This window comes from Prionailurus bengalensis, chromosome B1 (assembly GCF_016509475.1).
Source record: "Prionailurus bengalensis isolate Pbe53 chromosome B1, Fcat_Pben_1.1_paternal_pri, whole genome shotgun sequence".
Classification (NCBI taxonomy): Eukaryota; Metazoa; Chordata; class Mammalia; order Carnivora; family Felidae; genus Prionailurus; species Prionailurus bengalensis.
This window is the reverse complement of record NC_057344.1, coordinates 13002783-13016473: the sequence shown is the minus strand read 5'-3', so window position 1 is coordinate 13016473 and position 13691 is coordinate 13002783. Positions and strand designations below refer to the sequence as shown.

At 38.3% G+C, this 13691-nt stretch overlaps 1 long non-coding RNA gene across 1 annotated transcript in view; it reads right to left on the bottom strand.

Annotated features, from left to right (window-relative positions):
- The window catches only part of LOC122470402, a 268015-nt gene extending 261830 nt beyond the window's left edge, over positions 1–6185 (bottom strand). Inside the window, exon 1 of the long non-coding RNA XR_006293907.1 lies at positions 6029–6185. This is a non-coding gene — a long non-coding RNA (uncharacterized LOC122470402). The remainder of the gene's footprint in view (positions 1–6028) is intronic.
- Between the last annotated feature and the right edge of the window lie 7506 nt (positions 6186–13691).

The window sequence follows — 13691 nt, the reverse complement described above, 5'->3', positions numbered from 1 at the left end:
TAGAATGATTCTATAGAGTTCTAGATCTCAATTACAGTGTAATAATTTATGCATGGCGTATGCAGGGACACCTGCCCCTTGGCCTCTTGTCTAACAATACACCAGACAAGAATTATTACTCCATAATTCACACCCTGTCATGTCTTATTGCTTAATTAAAGCACAACCTTCCTCTACATGACAAGCAATTGGACTGTTAACATTATAGATGATTATCCAACCTAGCATATTTTATTTTTACAACTTATTCTTTTTATGTACACACGATGCTCATTTCAGGTACACCTACCTCTGAAAATATGAAAAAATCTGTTTCTTTACTTACTTTCTGGCGACTGTACAAATTGCCACTTGCGAAAACATGGGCAAAATATTGTATGTTATAAATAAGTAGTTTAGGTACTGAAATAACAGTGCAATGTCTATAAAGCAAATTAATGTATGAATTTGAAGGCCTCCGAGTATACATAGCTTCTTTTCTCTGTTCTATTATTGATCAAGTAAACGGTGATGCACATGTACCTGCACTTGCAAAACAATATTTAAATAAATTAATGTGTAGGGTCTATAGAGGAAAACCTTAAAACTCTTCTGAAGGACTCAGAAGAGAATGACCAAATGATAAAACCTAGTATGGACATGAAGTACAAAGCACAAAGGTATTGCTTTTTTTTTTTTAAATGTATCTATTAAATTAATAATAATTCAATAAAAAATTAAAAAGCAACAGTATTTTTTTTTAATTTTTTTTCAACGTTTATTTATTTTTGGGACAGAGGGAGACAGAGCATGAACGGGGGAGGGGCAGAGAGAGAGGAAGACACAGAATCGGAAACAGGCTCCAGGCTCTGAGCCATCAGCCCAGAGCCCGACGCAGGGCTCGAACTCACGGACCGCAAGATCGTGACCTGGCTGAAGTCGGACGCTTAACCGACTGCACCACCCAGGCGCCCCAGCAACAGTATTTTTTAATATGACAAAGTGAGACTACAGTTTTTGGGTTAAAAAACTTCTGCCTATAGGTACCATCTAAATTTTTATTTTGGTTTCTATTTATAGCAAAATTCCTTTTGGGGCACCTGGGTGGCTCAGTCAGTTAAGTGTCCAACTCTTGGTTTCGGTTCAGGTCAAGATCTCTCGGTTCATGAATTTGAGCCTCGTGTCTTGGCACTCTCAGTGTAGAGCCTCTCTCTCTGCTCCTTCCCTGCTTTCTCTCTCAAAATAAATAAATAAACTTAAAAAAAAATCCTTCAGAGTGCTCTGGACAGATTACTTCCAATTTTCTCCTCTCATTTTCTTGAGCCAACTTCAAATAGATTTTCTCTCCTACCACACTACCGATGATCCAACATTGCTAATCCCATCCAATCTTCATGTTCCTTGACGTGAGGACAACGTTTTACAAATGGCTCCCACTTGGCTTTCAGGAAACCACCCTTTTCTGGTTCCCTCCCCCTTCACTGACCATGCCTCCCAATCTTGACTTCTACACATAGGGGTGCCCATGTCTAAGCCTTTGGTGCTCTTTCTGCTCTGCCCACAACTGCTCTCTTAGTGATTTCACCCAGTCTGGTTACCTAAACACCTTCTTTATTCTGGCAATTTCTAAAGTCCTATTTCTAACCAAGACCCGAATGACAGATTCTTATATTAATGCCTTTTACTTAGCATTTCCAATTGGACACTTATTAGGCATCTCAGGGTAAACGAGCCCAAAACAGAACTCTACCCAATTTTTCCTGCTACTCTTGCCCATCTTAATAAACTACAACTCCATCCTCCTTTGGAGGCATCTCTGGCTCTTCTTGATCTCTCATCTCATAGGCGACCCATCTGAAAATTTTGTATTACCTCCAGAATATATTTAGAATGTGAAACCACGTATCGCCACTGCCTTCTCTCTCATCCTGGTCCAAGACACCATTATCTTTGCCTGGATTATTGCAATAGTCTCCTAACTAGTACACCTGCTTCCGCCCTTTCTCCTCTTCCATGTATTCTCAGCACAGCATCTGGGACTGTTGTTTTAAAACACACATCAGGTCGTGTCATCCTCCTGCCCAAATCCTCCAATATTCCACATCCAGAAAAAGAAATAACAACACACATATAAGCCCAGAGAACAAAAAACAATCCCTTAAAGGCTTCGCATCTTACATAGATGAAAAGCTAAAATTGATCAGCAGCCTCTAGCTATCTATCTCTGATTCTCCTATGCTGTTCCTCTCCTACCCACACTCCTGCTTTCCCGCTGTTCAGCCCTTTGTGCCATTTTCCTCCAGGAGGTGTGTCCGTTCCCAAAGCTATGCACCTGCTCTTGTTGCTACCCGGACTCTTTCCCCAGCTACCTCCAGATGCCTTCTCTCACCCCTTTGCTCAAATATCACTTTCTCAATAAAATTTTCCTTATTCACAAAAGCACTTTCTTTTTTTTTTTTTTTCAACGTTTTTATTTATTTTTGGGACAGAGAGAGACAGAGCATGAACGGGGGAGGGGCAGAGAGAGAGGGAGACACAGAATCGGAAACAGGCTCCAGGCTCGGAGCCATCAGCCCAGAGCCTGATGCGGGGCTCGAACTCACAGACTGCGAGATCGTGACCTGGCTGAAGTCGGACGCTTAACCGACTGCGCCACCCAGGCGCCCCCAGCAACAAGACTTTCAAGCATCCTTCCCTGTTTTATTTTTCCTCATAGTACTTCCATTTCTCTGTCTCTGTCTCTCTGTCTCTGTCTCCCTGTCTCTCTCTCTCTCTCTCTCTCTCTCTCTCTCTCTCTCACACACACACACACACACTCTTATTTATTCCATCTAGAGTCTGTTTTTCCACACAAGAATGCATGACCTATGAAAGCCAGGATTTTTTTCTTTAATCTGTTTTGCTTACTGTTACAACCTTCCCGCCAAAATTAGTTCTTGGGACATAAAAATCCACGGGTGAATACTTGCTGAGTGAATGCATAAATGGTATGCAGATAATTAAAGGTATATGCATTTCTATGGAAGGAATATTAAGAAACTGTAACTAGGAATTAGTTTAGAGGTAAGAGGCTTTTTATAAATGTCTGTGTTTTTTCTATCATTAGTTTTTGTTATTTAAAATTATAACCAAAATGATATCGACACTGATATCACAGGACTTTATAGGCTATTTGTTGTATTTTTCATACTACTGTCTTAAAAAAATAACAGATTTTATTTTAAATAAGTCCACACGAGCTTTAAAATTGTTATTAAACTTACAAGCAAGAAATTTAACCAGAGACCAAACACTCCTAGAATAATGAGTTGTCCAGCGACCTGAATAGTCCCACATCTAAAGAATTACATGCATTGTGAATGAAGAAAGAGTATAAGATACCTGTCAAATGACAAAAGCAGTAAGTATATGTAAGTGTTCTGTTTTGAAGAGAAGAGTTTCCTGAGGTTTCCATAAACACCTTTCTCTGGGTGTGGAATATTGGAGGATTTTGACGAGGGAAATGGCAACCAACATGCCTCTTGGTAAGTTCATTCATGTATCAAATAATAATAGCATGATTGTGATACAATATAGCAACTGGAACCTTGCATCTGATAGTTTGTGTTCGCAACAGAAGAGAGTGAGCGCTGATCATATTAGCTTGAGTGATAGGCTATTATATTAATGGTTCCATTCCAGGCAGGGTGGCCCTGGCCCATCACAGTGCTGACTGTGCTCCATTTCATAATGACTTACGGTTTTCTGTCGGGCATCAGCACTTTGATTACCCAACATATATGAGGAAAAAACAAAACAAAACAAAACAAAACAAAACACCTTGGTACTAATTCAGGCACATTTTACCAATTTAAATCCAAACGTATCGTTAACATAGTATTATCAAAGTACGTTGGGTTTTTGTGTTAACTGCATTAAAAATACGTGAATTCAACTAGAACTATCTGCCAACTGATGAACATATGGTTACTTTTTCTACTAATAAATATTTCTACAGATATGAGACTAATGAAGCACAGTGATACTGCCTTTTCATGATTATTAAATACGTAAATTCTCAAGAGATACGAATAGATTTAGGTCATTCCAAGCACAACTTCATAGAAAACTACTTGTAAGTACTGTAACTTGCTTAGCACATATCACATGATGAGAGAATGTGACATAAACACATAATTACAGAAAATCAAAATATATGCTCAGGTTTTTTGAGCCACAGGTTTCACGTTCACTATACCTCCATAATTTTTTCAAGGAGAAAATGTTATATTACTTATTGTGCAATGGTCTTGACACATTATATTTGGGGGCTGTTAGCCACCAAATAATAAAAAGATCTTACAGTCAAGAAGCTGTTCCATCTTTATTCCATTTCAGTCTTAGCGAGATAGTCTTGATGTTAAAAGCATTTTATATATATATTTTTTACGAGATTATAAGCTCAGGATTTTCTGATCTCTCTCAATTTTTCTCCACTTCAGGTTTTCTCCCAGGTAATAATACAGCTATTTTGATAGAAATGTAGCCATCTTATGATTTTCTTTTTAAGTGGGTCTCCACATTTTTCACAATTTGAAACAGTAGGCACAGCAAAGAGCACTGGAGTGGAAAGAGAAAGTGTGAGGGTAACATGTTCCCCTGAATGTATTAGGAGACCCAAAATCTTAAAAGAACTCCTTTTGAGCTTTGGTGCTAGGACAATATGGTTCCCCTAAATATTTTCCGATCTGTCAGATTTCCTTTGACCATGCACTGTCTCTACTTTGGCCAGTGCTAATTTTTTGGTGCGTTTAGGTTTGGTACTTTATTTATTATTTTCAACGCCTACCGCAGTGTTTCTATTGTTTGGGTTTTCTTTCCCTTTTGTTCTGTTTGCTTTCCCACTTCTCCGCATCTTGCTGGATCTGCTTTATGCTTAATAAGTTCTCAATCTAGTTTCTTGTGGTCTTTATCCTTTTACACTTGCCTTTGAAAATTGCACACTGAGTGAAGCTCAGTCCCTATTTATATTTTGTCTGAATCACACATCATATTTTTTTTTAAATTTTTTTTTTCAACGTTTATTTATTTTTGGGACAGAGAGACAGAGCATGAACGGGGGAGGGGCAGAGAGAGAGGGAGACACAGAATTGGAAACAGGCTCCAGGCTCTGAGCCATCAGCCCAGAGCCCGACGCGGGGCTCGAACTCACGGACCGCGAGATAGTGACCTGGCTGAAGTCGGACGCTTAACCGACTGCGCCACCCAGGCGCCCCTCACACATCATATTTTAACGACATATTTTAAGTAAATAATTCAATATCCCAGATTTCCCATATTATTCATATTTCCTTGAAAATAATTGAAATGGTGGGCTTTTCCTAACTGTTGAGACAGCTTTAAAAATCTGTGAATAAAACTCTGGAACAGAAATGAAGGAGTTTAGTATGGCATAATTGTCTTCATTTTTATCAAGTTGCTCTGTCTCTGAATTTTATTTTAGACTAATAAGACTCTAGATTATACCAAGTGCTTTATTTGATTTCATGAAAGTCAGAGCCTCAGAATACCTATAGTAGCATAAAAGAAATGGAGGAACAGAGAGCCTCAGAATGAAATAAACATAAAAGAAACATTTCAGTATGTTCCCCGGTGAGGCTGGGGGTTAGGTGTACCTACAGTTAGGTCCATTCCTGAAAAACCAAACTCAAGGACTAAGATTGGGTTTGATTTCAAACAATCCCTCCATAACATATGCATTGGTTGCTATGCAACAAAATTTAATATCAACAAATGATGCCAAGTGGTTTTTGCATACTGTAATTGGCTTACAAGTTTTGCTGCTTGAAAATTGCAAAGAGAGTGTGGTTATTTGAATTTAAACGGCTACGTTAAAAATGCTAATTTTTATAATTAAAAAAAAACCTACAACACCAAACCTACTTCTTAAAACTGAAGAAAAGAACTGCCTTCTGTGATAATAAATGTGCAACAGTCTGGAAAGTTTCTCTTCCACCCTTTGGGAAAGCATACAACATATTGAAATAACTTTTTATGCTGGTCTACTCACCTAGCTTCTCTGATGAGTTGGCTGTGGAAAGCCTGTATAGAGACGGAGCTCAATTAGTGTAATTTATGTATCCTTGGACGTCAATCATTCCTGTTGAGAGGTGGGACTCCTAAGCTCTCAGTGCATTAATTAAGAGCTCATCTCAGCAGAGCCATCTTTCTACCTAAGGACCAAAAAGAAAGTTTTAATTAGATTTTTAAAAGCAAGTATGTCATATATGAAAGCAAGTTTAGTTCTTTAGTTCGTATGCGAAGCAACAACTGGAAAGGGATATTCCAAACAATACAAAGGGCACACGTTTTCAATCATCTGTGCTGGTGTAAGTAAAGGGGGGAGGGGGAGGCATCCATCTCAAACCTTGGTTTCGGCCCTTGGAAATCCCTTCGTGGAAATAACTAAAGTTTTGACTGTGTTGTTTCATTGCCAACGCAATTATCGGACCCCTGTCTAATTATTGACGCGGAGCCGGTGCTGTTGAGGACAGACTATGTTTTTCTCTGATGGCTGGCTTTTTGTTCCAGGCTGGCTTCAGACTGAATATGCGGTGGGCAATACAATGCAAGTTCAGCAAAACAGAGTGAGGGAACTTGCACAACACATCAATTTCATTGGTTCGGTGATGGAGCGAGCATGCCGTTGCTCACTAACCTAAAAATACAGAGGGACTCGAGAGGGGGAAAAACTAGTAAGGCTCACTGATGTCAGCTGCTTGAGAGAGGCTGTTCTCCTGGAATGGCTTGTGTGAGGCCATCAAACATACTCCTTAGGGCTCACTTGGGAAATAATAGATACATTATTGATTAAAATATTTATAAATTAAGGGAGGGAAACAAATTTTAAAAGCCAATTCAGAATCTAGAAGGGCAATATATCTACTAATAGCTATTAACCCCTCCCTCTTCATAATTAAGGTGGGGAGGTCAGGATGCATGTGTGGGAGAACAGAACCAAACGAGTTTGCCAATATCAAGAAAAAAAAAACCAAATAGTGAGAACACAAGGCAGAAAAACAATACTGAACAATAGAAACACCGTCGTAGGTCACAGATATAATGAATACATCGCCCAAGCTCAAACATTCCAAAATATCAGTCCCAGAAAAGGTAGGAATGCAAATTCTCTGCTTTCAGAAGGGTTGCAGACAATGGGGAAATATAAAGCCAAGCATAAGAAGCACAAAATAAATGATGTCATAATTATAAGGGGGGTTCTAACCAGGATGACCGGCACCCTGGGCAGATGACTCAGGACACAAGGGAAGCTGAGCTCACCGGCTCCACATTAACAGAACGCGTGCTCCAGCGTTTCTCATGGCTAGTATATTTCATTTTGGTTTTCTAAGGGAGGGTGTTTACGAAATCCAGTTACCGTATATGTTATCAATTTCCCACCTAACTAGCATACTCGATGCGTACTGAATAACAGCTACAAACCTGACAGAAGAAACTATAGGTTTTATAGGTATGTGGTTTGTGCAGTGTGTTTCTAAATGATAGTGTAGGAGGCAAACATTCCTATGTAGACAATTTGTCAAAAGAACAAAGCTGGAAAACTGTAACTCATCATTTATGTTAATGTTCATAAAGATATTTTATAATCCTTTCTCGACTCTTTCCCCTCACATATTTTCCCAGCTATTTTGCCTCGTTTATTGTGCTGCATAATGTTTATTGCACAATACATAGAGTAGTACTCCCCAGATACAACTTGGCAATTGTGCTGGTTACACCAATCTTGTGTGCCTGAAAAATTTATGTAATACAATATCCTGTCTTTGAGTACCATTTTTGTGTCCTTCAATGCATCTTTTTATCTGCATTTAAGCCAGGGTAGATTACAAAGCCAAACTACCTCTTTACTATACTCAAGGATGTCTACATGATAATATTAATATACATAGTTATTTATGTTTTACGATTGTGTTTTATGATTGTGACCAATTTGTATACCTCAGGAATCTCTGTTTTCTAAGCAATGTTTAAATTATCTTTATAACAGACTCAGGGCAGAACATGTTAAAATTAAAGAATATTTAGTACAATTGTTGTCAAAGAAGAGATACGTCAGGATGTGTTTTCCCATGGGGTGTCAGCTTTTTTCATTCCCCACCTCCCCCGAAATTAGGTACAATTAGTTTTGTGAACTGAAGGCAACACTTTTAGCACTGACCATGGCCACTCTGTTATACATTCCCCGTCCGTTCCTATGGGCCGTGTTTCTTAAGAGCATGGAGGAGGAAACAGGCTTCAGAGCAGGTGGTCAATTTTTATGCTTTTAGCCAAAAATATGAATTTTCTCACTACTTAATTTGCAGCCTCACAAGAACCCAACTTTATGATACTGGAGTAGAAGGCAGCCCTTTCCTAAATGAAACTCCAATGTTTTGATTTAAGGTATTTTCTCAACTTAATGGCACCGTTTGGATGTGCTAAAACAGAAGCCCAGCTCACACTGTAGCTGGAACAATGTACCCGTAGGAGGCTCTGTGATCTGTTCCCTTATTGGTTGCAATGGTGTGATGGCATTGCAAAGAAGAAACCTTGGTCTATGTTTGGAGAATGGCAGCTGATGGAGACCGGGGTTGACCCTCTGCCCCACCCTGATGATGCGAAATCACATCATTTTTCAAAGATTCTGAGTTTGTGTCTCCACCAGGTCATTGACCAAGACTCTCACCTCCTCAGAGAATGATTCTGTGTTACCAACTACCTGCTTCTAATCTGTCCTCTGTTAGCAGCCACCATGACAGCTGCAGGACAAGAAAGTACATGGCCTTGTCTTTTCTCCAAAGATTTTGTGAGCCTACTCCCCTAGGTTCCTGGCATTCTGGCAGGGGTCATTGATATGTACCAATTTGATGAAATGGGTGTTGATTAAAAAAAAAAAGTGAGCCCCTGTAGTGACATCATAAAGGCTCAATCTGTTGCCATTCAAATTTTAATTCATTTGCTGTTTAAGAATAGCATAACTGGAGTTGGTATTATTGTTTTGTTAATATTATTTGAGTGAATACCTTCACATGAAGCTCTGTGGCCCAGAAAAATAAAGACTTAGAGTACATTTACTCATAGAATACTTTCTACCAGGTGGGCCAGTAAATTCTTTTGAACATTTAGCTAATTTATTCAGTGAAATCCGTCAAGCTAGCATATACTAATTTGCCACATTTTTTATACTCATGGGACTCGTATCCAAAGGCAAACTATAATGAAGCTGTCGATAAAATGACCCAGTTCTATGTTGTCTTACCACTGGTGATTAAGTGTGAAACAACAGGTCTATTGTCTGACCTCCTCTACCCTTTTTGAGAAATGATATTAGAAGTGATATAAATTCCTTTTTATATTATATAGTGAGAAAAAATATGGACATTAAAATACAATATTGGGGTCAAAAATATGTATATCATTAAATTATAAACGGGGACTTCCAGTAGCCTTTAAATGATGAAAACACCAATTCTGAGTTTATTTTATAAATCAGTTATGAAACTCATTATCAGAGATTTTCATATTTCTATTAACGAGATTCCATATAAAAAACTTTACAGATAATAGTTCAGCCGAGGAATGTGAAGGAAGGACAAACCAAGTCTAGAGTCGTAGACTGTGTGGCTTTGGAGAATAAGACTGGGCTAGTGTTCTGCAAAATCTACTTGTTTAGATAGATTTTTCCCTAAGCCATAGAGGAGAGATGTCTGAGTGGGTTATCAGTCTTTTATCTTTGACGTTTTATTATTTAGTTTTAATGCTGAAATATTTTATTGTACATGAGCCTAGAGGTTTTCTGCTTTGATATGTTTATAAGACAGAATAATAAATAAATGATGATTTAGTCCACTATTGATGTCAGGATTGTAGTAAGCTTCATATTTTTTAAACCTTTCCCCAATTCTGACTTAGGAAAATGATTAGTTTCTAGTTACTTTCTTGACATCTAAATCGTTAGGGGGAAAACAGTCCCCTCCAAAAGTTTCCTGGGCATTAGGTTATGTAAGTGGTGTCGACTAATAGGAACTTGTGTTGAATGTTTCATGTACCAGATTGTGTCCTTGTAACTTTTCCACAAGTTTAATAATAAAGGGGAGCAGTAATTAATGTACTCTCTTAAGAACATATTCAGATGTGAATTGGGAATGAAAGATCGGTCCCTCAAAATAACAAGCTTGGCGGTTAGTGAAACTATTCAAACACTTCACAGGTGAAGCCACACTGGCAAAAAAACAGTAAGGGAAATCCGTATTCATTTATATTCTTTTTTTTTCATGTCTATGTATATTCTTAAACAGTATATTTTTTTTTTTAATTTTTTTTCAACGTTTTATTTTATTTTGGGGACAGAGAGAGACAGAGCATGAAAGGGGGAGGGGCAGAGAGAGAGGGAGACACAGAATCGGAAACAGGCTCCAGGCTCTGAGCCAGCAGCCCAGAGCCTGACGCGGGGCTCGAACTCGCAGACCGCGAGATCGTGACCTGGCTGAAGTCGGACGCTTAACCGACTGCGCCACCCAGGCGCCCCAACAGTATATTTTTTCATAGACTCTCTTCTTTCTGTGTTCATGTAGATTCCATATATAGAGGCATAGTAACACACTACCCACACATATTAATTGCATTTTTATTAATTTAAATGATTTCATTTTAAAGAAGATTGAGAGTGGAGAACTTTTTAATATTCCCCAAATATTCAATATTTCCAAATAAGCTTATAAATGTCATGACATTTGAAAAGTTTCACTCTTTCATTGTGGTATACAATTGATATATTAGAATCAGGTGTACAATACAATGATTCGGTGTTTGTATACAGAAAGTTTCACTGTTATTAGGCCATTGCCTTAAAATCCCTATAGAAACTATACACAGGATATCACAGGGTATTTTTAAAAGAACTTTTTCGTTACTCTATAGTCCATTTCTACTATCAACAGTAACAGTTTCTATCCACTGTTTTCATATTCTCAATAACCCAAACCAAGGAGAAACACAAACAAGATTTTTTTTCCAGTGAGCTAGAAAACCTTGAGACGGAGGGTCATATTTAACCAGTTATACTTTCACATAAAATATGAATCGCTTTGAAAAGTCATCTCCTGCAGTCAACATCATCCAAACAATAAGTCTGTAATTGGCTATAGATATGCATATATGTCTGTCTATTTGCGTGTATGTGTTCAATGCCAAGTAAAAATCTTTGACATCTTCCTTTGTTGGTCTAAGAAATGTGTGTAAGTGGTGATGATGTGGGGGGTGTAAATGAGGCTTAACCGGTTCCTTCACACGTGTATTTACATAATGAATTTTTATTTAGCCCCCATGTAAGTGCCCAGCACTATGCAGTGTTCTAGGAATGAAGTAATGAGCAAAACAGATGAAGGCCTTGCCCTCACTGAGCTTCCCTTTCAGTAGATGTATAGATGCAACGACTCCCTAAGACCTCGATACATTTATCCAGTCTCCTCATTTGTCTTTTTTATGAGCCTTGGCAACCTGATACCATCATCAATTTGGTGATTTTCGCTTTCCAAAAACATTTGAAAACATACTTTGTGTTGAAGTCTGATGTGCCACATAAGATGATTGAAAAAGCAATTCTAAATTACTTCTAGGCATTCAGTATAAAAGGAAATTTTCAAAGATACGTTTATGGCTTAATAATTAAATCTGGGTGAATATGCCTGCTGGGAACTTCTGCAATAATAAAATAGAATGGCAGGTTCCAAGCCGCAAACAAAGAACTTTTTCTTTCAAAGATCTGAGTCACAGCATATTAGTATTTAATAGATTCTACATTTTTTTAAGTGCATAATGCCAGAATTTCATGGTAAGGAGTCTTGAATAATTATTCAAGCACAATCCAAAAGATTTCGAAAAACAAAGAATGGGATGAAAATATTCAACAACATAACTATTTTAGAGATTCTAAGTGCCTGGAACAGTAAGATATGATTGTTTTGATCTCAGTTCTGGAGCTTCCTCTTTACTTCTCCCTCTGCCCCATAAGATATTCAGAGATTCAGTCTCTTTCTGCCTTTTACAAACTAGTTCATACCTGGTCACAACATCCCAATAACTACACGTGATGCCCACAAAATGAAATGGCCCTCTGGGACAGCACTGATGTTGACCCATGGACCTCAAAGTGCTTAAGTGTATGTAAAGCTAAAAACAAAACCATACAAGCATGCCTGAATTAGCGACTTCTCGTGAGACTCTGAATTCAGTCACCCTTTCTCGATAAAATGATGGCAGAAAACACGATGCTAGTCTCCAGAGAGAAGCAACAGCTCCTATTATGAAGATAGGTAAACTTTCCAAGGGTTCCAAAGATACACCTAAATTCACTATAAAGAAGACTCGGTAAAATAACTCCATCTTAAGGTCATATTTTAACATAAATAGACTTCAGAAAATTAGACTTAATTACGCCTTTATATCGATTTCCATCTATCAATATTTAGCTATTTATCTGTCTTTAGAAGTCAAAGAAAAATAAAGTTCTACCTTCTCTCCATGGCAATAACTGAGGCAGGAAGAAACGGCTTGCATAATGAGTTTCATTCCAGAGGTCCAAGGACAGAAATGCAAGCCCCAACCATCCTCTGTATTTTCAGGCCATATAAAATCACAACACTTTAGGGTACTCTCAGAACAGTTAGGCGATTCTAATTTGGGTCCATTCCCCTCCTTCACATCCGTCTCCATCAATAACTGATAAAGCAACGACGGGTCTTAGCTGACTTTTTAATTCTAATATACAAAAATTATCTCCTGGAAATAAATTAACACCTATGCAATAGTCTGCAAATGGATTGAAAGTAATTTGGTGGTTCTTAAGACGCTCCATGGGTTCTGTTTTGTTTTTGAGTCAAGTTTTCACTACACGTATCTGCTCACTTCACCCCCATGCTGTCCCTACCCTGCTCCCACCTCAAAATACAAGTTCCTGTCACACTGAGGCACAGACTCATTCCATTATTTTTGCCCCTTCTCTTGGTTTGCTCTCCAATTTTCTCTTAATTGGTACTGACATATCAACAGTGCCCATGCAAATGTTATGCAAATATCAAATGGAAAGCTTTTTTTTTTTAAATGAGAAACACAACTGATAACTGTGCAAATATAATAACTGTGCTAGTTACAGTTCACCTGATTTATGCAAAGAGTATGTGGGGTAGGTGGATTTTCAAAACAATGGCTACTTAGCACTTTACGAATCATGATGCTTTTATTTCATCTCTTTTTTTGGTTTAGAATCTTAGAAAGAAACGAGGACTTCGCACACTCCTGCACTTAAGACACTGTCATAGGAAACAAAACCAAAATAACCCGAATTAAGTGAATAGAGGGATGCCGTCAGATGTGTTGACACGGGTGAAACTTTCCTTTTACTACATGGCTTCAAAATCCTGTTTTGGTGTGCTCTTGCTCTGTGTGTGTGTGTGTGTGTGGGGGGTAATTTCCAAGTTCAAGGTCATTTCTTGCCAAGGTGGCTGGGTGTGCTTCTTTTCCTCCATATATCTCATCTACTCTTCCAGCCCCTTCTCCCACCACCCACCCATCCAATCAACTCTCAGTCCATTGCTACTGCTGTTAGGTTTCCTGCCTCAGGCTGTAATTAAAGCAAATTGGAAGAGGAAGTAGGGAAATCTGACAGCTAATTT